The following is an 11,238-nucleotide window of genomic DNA, read 5'->3' on the forward strand; positions in this document are numbered from 1 at the left end:
TGGCTTTTTCTGCATGCTTTTTCTTTCTCTTTTTTCTCTCTTTTTTTTTCTTTATTTTTTGCCTCTTTTTTTCGCATATATATTTTTTTCTGCAAGCCTTTCACTGCTTTTTCTTGCTTCAAGAATCATTTTTATGATTTTTCAGATTATCAATAATATTTCTCCTTTTCCATCATTCTTTTAAGAGCCAACAATTTTAACATTCATAAACAACAAATTCAAAAAAATATGCACTGTTCAAGTATTCATTCAGAAAACAAAAAGTATTGCTACCACATCAAATAATTAAACTATTTTAAAATTCAGAATTCATGTATTTCTTTTTCTTTTGCAATTAAAAATATTTTTTATTTAAGAAAAGTGATGGATTCATAGGATATTCATAGCTTTAAGGCATAGACATTAAGACACTAGTGATCATGTAATAAGACACAAACATATATAAAACATAAAGCATAATTTTCGAAAAACAGAAAAATAAGAACAAGAAAATTAAAGAACAAGTCCACCTTAGTGATGGCGGCTTGTTCTTCCTCTTGAAGATCTTATGGAGTGCTTGAGCTCCTGAATGTCTCTTCCTTGCCTTTGTTGCTCCTCCCTCATGACTCTTTGGTCTTTTCTAATTTCATGGAGGAGGATAGAATGCTCTTGGTGCTCCACCCTTAATTGTCCCATATTGGAACTTAATTCTCCTAGGAAGGTGTTGATTTGCTCCCAATAGTTTTGTGGAGGAAAATGCATCCTTTGAGGCATCTCAGGGATTTCATTATGAGGAATTTTCTCATGCTCTTGTCCATGAGTGGGATCTCTTGTTTGCTCCATACTTTTCTTAGTGATGGGCTTGTCCTCATCAATGAGGATGTCTTCCTCTATGTCAATTCCAGCTAAATTGCAGAGGTGACAAATGAGATGAGGGAAGGCTAACCTTGCCAAAGTAGAGGACTTGTCCGCCACCTTGTAGAGTTCTAGGGATATAACCTCATGAACTTCTAATCCCTCTCCAATCATGATGCTATGAATCATGATAGCCCGGTTTATAGTAACTTCAGACCGGTTGCTAGTGGGAATGATTGAGCGTTGGATGAACTCCAACCATCCCCTAGCCACAGGCTTGAGGTCATGCCTTTTTAGTTGAACCGACTTCCCTCTTGAATCTCTCTTCCATTGAGCGCCCTCTTCACAAATGTCTATGAGGACTTGGTCCAACCTTTGATCAAAGTTGACCCTTCTAGTGTAGGGGCGTGCATCTCCTTGCATCATGGGCAAGTTGAATGCCAACCTTACATTTTCCGGACTGAAATCTAAGCATTTCCCCCGGACCATTGTAAGCCAATTCTTAGGGTTCGGGTTCACACTTTGATCATGGTTCTTGGTGATCCATGCATTGGCATAGAACTCTTGAACTATTAAGATCTCGACTTGTTGAATGGGGTAGGTGAGAATTTCCCAACCTCTTCTTCGAATCTCATGTCGGATCTCTGGATATTCACCCTTTTTGAGCTTGAAAGGGACCTCGGGGATCACCTTCTTCTTGGTCACAACTTCATAGAAGTGGTCTTGATGCATCCTTGAGATGAATCTCTCCATCTCCCATGACTCGGAGGTGGAAGCTTTTGCCTTCCCTTTCCTCTTTCTAGAGGTTTCTCTGGCCTTTGGTGCCATTAAATGGTTATGAAAAAATAAAAAGCAACGCTTTTACCACACCAAACTTAGAAGGTTTGCTCGTCCTCGAGCAAAAGATAAAAGAAGAGAGTAGAGGAAGAAGAAATAGAGGAGATGGAGGGGGTTAGTGTTTCGGACAAGGGGGTGAGTAGGGTGTATGAGGTGTGAAAATGAAGGAGTGAAGATAGGTTTATATAGGAGTGGAGAGAGGGGTAGGGTTCGGCCATGTATGGGTGGGTTTGGGAGAGAAATTGGTTTGAATTTGAATGGTGAGGTAGGTGGGGCTTTATGATGGATGGATGTGGATTGGTGAAGAGATTATGGAGAAGAGGGTAGGATTTGATAGGTGAGGGGTATTTGGGGAAGAGGTATTGAGGTGATTGGTGAAGGGTATTTGGGGAAGGGTGTTATGGAAAGGTATGAAGAAGAGAGAGAGAGATGAGGTAGGTGTGGATCCTGTGGGGTCCACAGATCCTGAGGTGTCAAGGATTTCTTATCCCTGCACCATGTTGGCATGTAAACGCCCCCTCCTGTGCCAATCCTGGCGTTAAACGCCAGATTGCTGCCCATTTTTGGCGTTTAACGCCAGCTTTTCTCCCCTTTCTGGCGTTTAAACGCCAGCTCTGTGCCCTTTTCTGGCGTTAAACGCCAGCTTAGTGCCCCTTTCTGGCGTTAAACGCCAGTCTGGTGCCCATTTCTGGCGTTAAACGCCCAGAATGGTGCCAGACTAGGCGTTTAACGCCCATTCTGCTACCCTTACTGGCGTTTAAACGCCAGCAAGCTTCTCCTCCAGGGTATGCTATTTTTAATACTATTTTTCATTCTGTTTTTACTTTTTCAGTTGTTTTTGTGACTTCACATGATCATCAACCTACAGAGAACATGAAATAACAATGGAAAATAAATAGATATGATTAAATAAAATTGGGTTGCCTCCCAACAAGCGCTTCTTTAATGTCAATAGCTTGACAGTGGGCTCTCATGGAGCCTCACAAATACTCAGAGCATGATGATGACCTCCCAACACCAAACTTAGAGTTTGAATGTGGGGGCTCTATTTGACTCTGCATTGAGAGAAGCTCTTCATGCTTCTTCTCCATGGTTACAGAAGGAAATCCTTGAGCTTTAAACACAAAGGAGTCCTCATTCACTTGAAGGACCAATTCTCCTTTGTCAACATCAATCACAGCTTTTGCTGTGGCTAGGAAGGGTCTGCCAAGGATGATGGATTCATCTATACACTTCCCAGTGTCTAGGATTATGGAATCAATAGGGATGTAGTGGTCTTCAACCTTTACCAAGACATCCTCTACAAGTCCATAAGCCTGTTTCCTTGAATTGTCTGCCATCTCTAGTGAGATTCTTGCAACTTGTACCTCAAGGATCCCTAGCTTCTCCATTACAGAGAGAGGCATGATGTTTATGCTTGACACTAGGTCACACAGAGCCTTCTCAAAGGTCATGATGCCTATGGGACAATGTATTGAGAACTTTCCAGGATCCTGTCTCTTTTAAGGTAATCTCTGCCTAGTCAAGTCATCCAGTTCTTTGGTGAGCAAGGGGGGTTCATCCTCCCAAGTCTCATCACCAAATAACTTGGCATTTAGTTTCATGATTGCTCCAAGGTACTTAGCAACTTGCTCTTCAGTAACATCTTCATCCTCTTCAGAGGAAGAATACTCATCAGAGCTCATGAATGGCAGAAGTAAGTTTAATGGAATCTCTATGGTCTCTGTATGAGCCTCAAATTCCCATGGTTCCTCATTAGGGAACTCCTTGGAGGCCAGTGGATGTCCATTGAGGTCTTCCTCAGTGGAAATCACTGCCTCTTCCTCCTCTCCAGGTTCGGCCATGTTGGTTAAAGTTATGGCCTTGCACTCTGTTTTTGGATTCTCTTCTGTATTGTTTGGGAGAGTACTAGGAGGTAGTTCGGTAACCTTCTTACTCAGCTGACCCACCTGTGCCTCCAAATTTCTAATGGAGGATCTTGTTTCAGTCATGAAACTTTGAGTGGTTTTAATTTGTTCAGAGACTATGGTTGTTAAGTCAGAGTAGCTTTGCTTAGAATTCTCTGTCTGTTGCTGAGAAGATGATGGAAAAGGCTTGCTATTGCTAAACCTATTTCTTCCACCATTACTGTTGTTGAAGCCTTGTTGGGGCCTCTGTTGGTCCTTCCATGAGAGATTTGGATGATTTCTCCATGAAGAATTATAGGTGTTTCCATAGGGTTCTCCCAAATAATTTACCTCTTCCATTGCTGGGTTCTCAGGATCATAAGCTTCTTCTTCAGATGAAGCTTCTTTGGTACTGCCTATTGCTGCTTGCATGCCAGACAGACTCTGAGAAATTATATTGACTTGCTGAGTCAATATTTTGTTCTGAGCCAATATGGCATTCAGAGTATCAATCTCAAGAACCCCTTTCTTTTGATTTGTCCCATTATTCACAGGATTCCTTTCAGAAGTGTACATGAATTGGTTATTTGCAACCATTTCAATGAGTTCCTGAGCTTCTGCAGGCATCTTCTTCAGATGAAGAGATCCTCCAGCAGAGCTATCCAATGACATCTTAGACAGTTCGGATAGACCATCATAGAAGATACCTATGACGCTCTATTCTGAAAGCATGTCAGAAGGACACCTTCTGATCAATTGCTTGTATCTTTCCCAAGCTTCATAGATGGATTCACCTTCCTTCTGTCTAAAGGTTTGGACTTCCACTCTAAGCTTACTCAATTTTTGAGGTGGAAAGAACTTTGCCAAGAAGGCATTGACTAGCTTTTCCCAAGAGTTCAGGCTTTCTTTAGGTTGTGAGTCCAACCATATCCTAGCTCTGTCTCTTACAGTAAAAGGGAAGAGCATAAGTCTGTAGACCTCAGGGTCAACCCCATTGGTCTTAACAGTATCACAGATTTGCAAGAATTCAGCTAAGAACTGATGAGGATCTTCTAATGGAAGTCCATGAAAGTTGCAATTCTGTTGCATTAGAGAAACTAATTGAGGCTTAAGCTCAAAGTTGTTTTCTCCAATGGCAGGGATAGAGATGCTTCTCCCATAGAAGTCGGGAGTAGGTGCAGTAAAGTCACCAAGCACCTTCCTTGCATTATTGGCATTGTTGTTGTTTTTGGCTGCCATGGCTTCTTCTTATTTGAAAATTTCTGTTAGGTCCTCTACAGAGAGTTGTACTTTAGCTTCTCTTAGCTTTCTCTTCAAGGTCCCTTCAGGTTCAGGATCAGCTTCAACAAGAATGCCTTTGTCCTTGCTCCTGCTCATATGAAAGAAAGAAGGGGAAAGTATGGAATCCTCTATATCACAGTATAGAGATTCCTTGAGGTGTTAGAGGAAAAGAAGAATGGAAGGATGAGGTAGAGAGGAGACAATTTGAACATATAGAGAGAGTCCGAATTGCTGATAGTGGAGGAGTGTTAGTCCTTAAATAGAAAGATGCGAGAAGAGGGGAAGAATTTTCGAAAACAAATTAAAAAGATTTTGAAATAATTAAAAGAAATTTAAAAAAAATGGTTGATAATTTTCGAAAATTGAAATTGAGGTAATAGTGATTGAGATGATTTTGAAATTAGAAATAAAAAAGATGTGATTGAAAATTATGTTGAAAAAGATGTGATTGAGAAGATATGATTGAAAATCAAATTAAAAAAAAGAATGTCTTAAAATTAAAGTTGATTAATTGACTAATAAGAAATTAGAAGATATGATTCTAGAATTTAAAATTTGATCCTTTCTTAATAGGCAAGTAACAACTTGAAAATTTTGAATTAAATCATTAATTGTAGCAAAGATTTTTGAAAATGAAAAAAAATGGAAAGAAATTGATTTTGAAAAGATATGATTGAAAAGATATGATTTGAAAAAATTTAATTTTGAAAAATTTTGAAAATTTGAAAAAGATTTGATTTAAAAACAAAACCTTCCCTCTTGTGCCATCCTGGCGTTAAACGCCCAGCCAGGTACCCTGGCTGGCGTTTAAACGCCAGTTTTCCTTCCTCACTGGGCGTTTTGAACGCCCAGCTTTTTCTGTGTAATTCCTCTGCTGTCTGTTCTGAATCTTCAATTCTCTGTATTATTGACTTGAAAAGACATAATTTTGAAAATTTTTGAAATTTTTTTAATGATGAAAAATAATCAAAATGCAACTAATCATGGAAAACTAAGATTAAATCAACAATGCATGCAAGACACCAAACTTAGAAGTTTGTATACTAACGACTATAACAATTTGAAAATGCATATGAGAAACAACAAAAGACACAAAACAAGAGAATTTAAAGATCAGAGCAAGAAAATCATCAAGAATAACTTGAGATCAATGAAGAACATAATGCATGTAATTTTCGAAAATTAGAAGAATGCAATTGACACCAAACTTAAAATTAGACACTAGACTCAAACAAGAAACATAAAATATTTTTGAGTTTAAGATTTTATAAATTTTTTTTTGTGATTTTTCAAAAATTATATGGAAAAGAAAATAAAGAGATTCAAAATTTTTAATGAGAATTCCACGGAATCATGCAATGTTAGTCTAAAACTCCGGTCCAGGAATTAGACATGGCTTACTAGCCAGCCAAGCTTTCAGTGAAAGCTTCAGTCCAAAACAATAGACATGGCCAATGGCCAGCCAAGCTTTAGCAGATCATTACGTTCAACAGCAAGATTGATAGAAATCAATAAGCCCTTGTGATGATAAGTTGAAACCTCGGTCCAAAAGATTAGACATGGCTTCACAGCCAGCCAGACTTCAACAAATCATCATGAAACTCTAGAATTCATTCTTAAAAATTCTGAAGAACAAAATAATAAATTTTTTTTGTATATTTTTTTTTTCGAAAATTAAAAGAATAACAAGCTTAAAAATAAAATAAAATTACCTAATCTGAGCAACAAGATGAACCGTCAGTTGTCCAAACTCGAACAATCCCCGGCAACGGCGCCAAAAAACTTGGTGCACGAAATTGTGATCATCAATGGCGCCAACAACTTGGTACGCACAATTGTAATCTCAACTCTTTGTCACAACTCCGCACAACTAACCAGCAAGTGCACTGGGTCGTCCAAGTAATAAACCTTACGTGAGTAAGGGTCGATTCCACGGAGATTGTCGGCTTGAAGCAAGCTATGGTCATCTTATAAATCTCAGTCAGGCATATTCAAATGGTTATGGAGTTTAAGATAATTGAAATATGAATAAAACATAAAATAAGATAGAGATACTTATGTAATTCATTGGTGAGAATTTCAGATAAGCGTATGAAGATGCTTTGTTCCTTCTGAACCTCTGCTTTCCTATTGCCTTCTTCCAATCATTCATACTCCTTTCCATGGCAAGCTGTATGTTGGGCATCACTGTTGTCAATGGCTACTTTCCGTCCTCTCAGTGAAAATGGTCCAAATGCGCTGTCACCGCATGGCTAATCATCTGTTGGTTCTCGATCATGTTGGAATAGGATCCATTGATCCTTTTGCGTCTGTCACTACGCCCAACACTCGCGAGTTTGAAGCTCGTCACAGTCATCCCTTTCCAGATCCTACTCGGAATACCACAAACAAGGTTTAGACTTTCTGGATCTCAAGAATGGCCGCCAATAATTCTAGCCTATACCACGAAGGTTCCAATCTTAGATTAGAAACCTAAGAGATACACATTCAAGCTTGTTTGCATGTAGAATGGAAGTGGTTGTCAGGCACGCGTTCATAGGTGAGAATGATGATGAGTGTCACGGATCATCACATTCATCAAGTTGAAGAACGATTGTATATCTTAGAGAAGAAATAGGCTTGAGTTGAATAGAAAAACAATAGTACTTTGCATTAATTCATGAGGAACAGCAGAGCTCCACACCTTAATCTATGGGGTGTAGAAACTCCACCGTTGAAAATACATAAGAACAAAAGGTCTAGGTATGGCCGAATGGCCAGCCCCCAAAACATGATCAAGAGATCAAAACAAGAACTAAAGATTCCAAGATGATCAAAAGATGAAAATACAATAGTAAAAGGTCCTATTTATAGAGAACTAGTAGCCTAGGGTTACAGAAATAAGTAATTAATGCAGAAATCTTCTTCCGGGCCCACTTGGTATGTGCTTGGACTGACCATTGAAGCTTTCACATGTAGAGACTTTTCTTGGAGTTAAACGCCAGCTTTTGTGCCAGTTTGGGCGTTTAACTCCAGCTTTTATGCCAGTTCTGGCGTTTTGACGCCAGAATTTTTATGCTGACTTGGAACGACAGTTTGGGCAATCAAATCTTGGGCAAAGTATGGACTATTATATATTGCTGGAAAGCCCAGGATGTCTACCTTCCAACGCAATTGAGAGCGCACCAATTGGGCTTCTGTAGCTCCAGAAAATCCACTTCGAGTGTAGGGAGGTCAGAATCCAACAGCATCTGCAGTCCTTTTTCAGCCTCTGAATCAGATTTTTGCTCAGGTCCCTCAATTTCAGCCAGAAAATACCTGAAATCACAGAAAAATACAAAAATTCATAGTAAAGTCCAGAAATGTGATTTTTATTTAAAAACTAATAAAAATATAATAAAAAATAACTAAAACATACTAAAAACTACCTAAAAACAGTGCAAAAAAGCGTATAAATTATCCGTTCATCAGTCTTGTTTCGATGACATCTCCAAGAAATTCATGGCACAATTTACCAGTTGGATTGCAAAGACAAAGCACCCGATCAGCCTACTTGGTGTCACGCAACGATCAGACGAACCCATGAGGAAGTACCTAAACAGGTTTAATGACGAGTGCCAGATGGTCGACGGGATAACAGACTCAGTGGCCAGTCTATGTCTAACCAATGGGCTCATGAATGAGGATGTACAAAAGCACCTTACAACCAAACCGGTCTAAACTATGCATGAAATCAAGAACGTGGCGAGGGAGTACATAAACGACGAAAAGGTAAGGCAAGTCGTGGCAGCTAATAAGCGGCACCACAGTAACACGGCTCTACAGAATAACCCGCCACCCAAAGAAACCCGAAAGGAGCATTTCAAAACCATCACCCCCAACCGGCCTCCCAGAGTGGGAAAGTTCATGAACTATACCCCCCTACAGGCCCCAATCATGGAAATCTATCACTAGATAGAAGAGCAAGGCATCCTCCCAAAGGCCAGACAATTGAAAGAATGCACATGAAAAAGAAAAAGCCTGTATTGTGACTATCGTAGAATATACAGACACAAGACTCAAGACTGCTTCGACCTCAAAGACGCCCTTGAACAAGTCATCCGAGATGGCAAACTCCCTGAGTTTGCCAAAATTATTCGAGAGCCCAAGAAGACCGAAAGGGAGAGGTCACCGGAGCAGGAAAGATGAAATCCCAGAATGGTGAGATCGGCACACCACGAAACCCTGAAAACTGACCCAAGGATAATAGTAAATGTTATCACCAGGAAAGATGCGTCAGAAAAATCCAAATCCACATTAAAAAAGGATCTCCATGTGCTAGTTGTAAAAGACAAAAAAATAACCTCTCCCCTTTTGACAATAATAACATTCTCCCCCGATGACTGCCATAACAGCACTTTGGCGGAAGACGCTCCATTCGTCATCTCGGCCAGGGTCGGAACTGGGTTAGTAAAACTCATACTAGTGGACACTGGAGCCGATTCTAACATCCTCTTAAGGGGAGCCTTTGACAAGCTAGGATTCCCAAACGAAAACCTACAAAGCCACCACAACGGAGTAACTGAACTCAGAGATAACTTTCTCAAGCCGTACGGTTCTATAGTGCTACCAGTTACCATTGGAACCGGAAGCCAAAAGAAAACTATACTCTCTGAGTTCGTGGTTCTAAAAGACAATCAGCAACCTCTCCACCACCATATTCACCAAGTTCCTAATTATGGAGTTCCAAGCGGACGACAGGACCATAGGAATAATATGTGGTGAACAGAAAGTTGCAATAGAGTGCGACAATGCCAGCCTGGCCCTCTGGAAATGGTACCAGAATACGACGAGAATCTTCCTAGCCGACCTAGATGCACAATAAAATTAGCAACCTATACCAGAACTAGAGGGAGACATGGAAAAGCTACAAATAGGACAAACCAATAACGAGTTCACCTTCATCAACAAGAACCTGCCTTTTAAAGTTAAAGGCAAACTCGTGAAACTTTTGAGGAAAAATAGAGACCTTTTTGCTTTCACTCTTGCCAACATGCTGAGAATAGACCCAGGCCTAATGTTTTACCAGCTAGCTGTTGACACCAAAGCCAAGCCAGTAGCCCAAAGGAGAAGGAAGATGTCCGCTGACCGAGCAGCTGAAGTTAGGAAGCAAGTCAAAAGCTTGCTCGAGGTTGGTTTCATTCGGGGACTACCTTACACGACTTGGCTGGCCAACGTTGTGTTAATAAAGAAGGCAAACGAAAAATGGCGAATGTGCATTGACTATACGGATTTGAACATAGCTTGTCCAAAAGATGCCCTTCCCCTGCCAAACATCGACGGACTAGTGGATGCCGCCTTGGAACACCAATATCTCAGCTTCATGGATGCATACTCATGGTATAACCAGATACCCATGCACAGGCTGGATGAGGAGAAAACAACATTCGTGACCTCCAAAAGTACATACTATTACACAGTCATGCCTTTTTTAAAGAACGCCGATGCCACTTACCAAAGGCTCATCACAAAGATCTTCAAAGAGCTCTCTGGAACCAAACTGGGAGTTTATATTGACGACATGTGAGCCAAAATAATAGCAGCTAACAAGCTTATCAATGACCTCAAAATCTTATTGGGCACTCTAAGGAAGCACCTAATGCGCCTCAGTTCGACGAAATGGGAGTGCAGGCAAATCTGGAAAAATGTAGGGCCATGCTCGAGATGAGTAGCACTGCAAATCTCAAGGACGTCCAAGGGCTGACTGGGTGACTAGCCGCCTTCTCACGCTTCCTTAGAGCCTCAGCTCAGAAGGCTAACCCCTTCTTCAACCTCGTGAAAAAGGGTATAAGTTTCAAATAGGAACGTGAATGTGATGAGGCCTTCCTACACTTCGAAAAAGTGTTAGCGGAACCTCCATACTCTCAAAGCTCAAGACGAGAGAAACATTGTACCTTTACTTATCCATAACGGAGGAAGCGCTAGCAGCAGTGCTAATCTGGGAAAACAAATAAAAAACATAAGGTCTCGTATACTTCATAAGTATGGTTTTCCAAAACGTGAAATGCGTTGCCCCAGACTTGATAAGCTCTCCTACACACTACTTATGACATCTTGACGGCTTCGGCAGTACTTCCAGAGCCACCCTATCGTGGTCCAAACAGACCAGGCTGTCAGACAAGCATTTTAGAAGCCAGACCTAGCAGGACAGATGCTCTCTTGGTCGGTTAAGCTATCCCAATACGAACTCCGGTTTTGTGTCCAAAAATGCCTTCCTAGTCCTTAGGTACCTCACTAACGGGGACCTGCCCGAGTATACAAAGGAGGCAAAGCATATGAAGTAGGAAATCGCGAAATACACCACAATAGCAGAATAGTTGTACAAACAAGGATTGTCCTAACCTCTCCTTAAGTGTATAGAACTCGGCAAAATGGACTACAT

The 11,238-nt window shown here is 40.6% G+C and overlaps 1 non-coding gene across 1 annotated transcript; it reads left to right on the top strand.

Annotated features, from left to right (window-relative positions):
- The first annotated feature begins 4,283 nt into the window (after positions 1-4,283).
- On the top strand, positions 4,284-4,391 carry LOC148572429 (small nucleolar RNA R71). The gene has a single exon (XR_015908003.1). It is a non-coding gene; the product is annotated as a small nucleolar RNA R71 (small nucleolar RNA).
- The last annotated feature ends 6,847 nt before the right edge of the window (positions 4,392-11,238 follow it).

Source organism: Arachis ipaensis, chromosome B3, assembly GCF_059453495.1.
Source record: "Arachis ipaensis isolate K30076 ecotype BB chromosome B3, ASM5945349v1, whole genome shotgun sequence".
Lineage (NCBI taxonomy): Eukaryota > Viridiplantae > Streptophyta > Magnoliopsida > Fabales > Fabaceae > Arachis > Arachis ipaensis.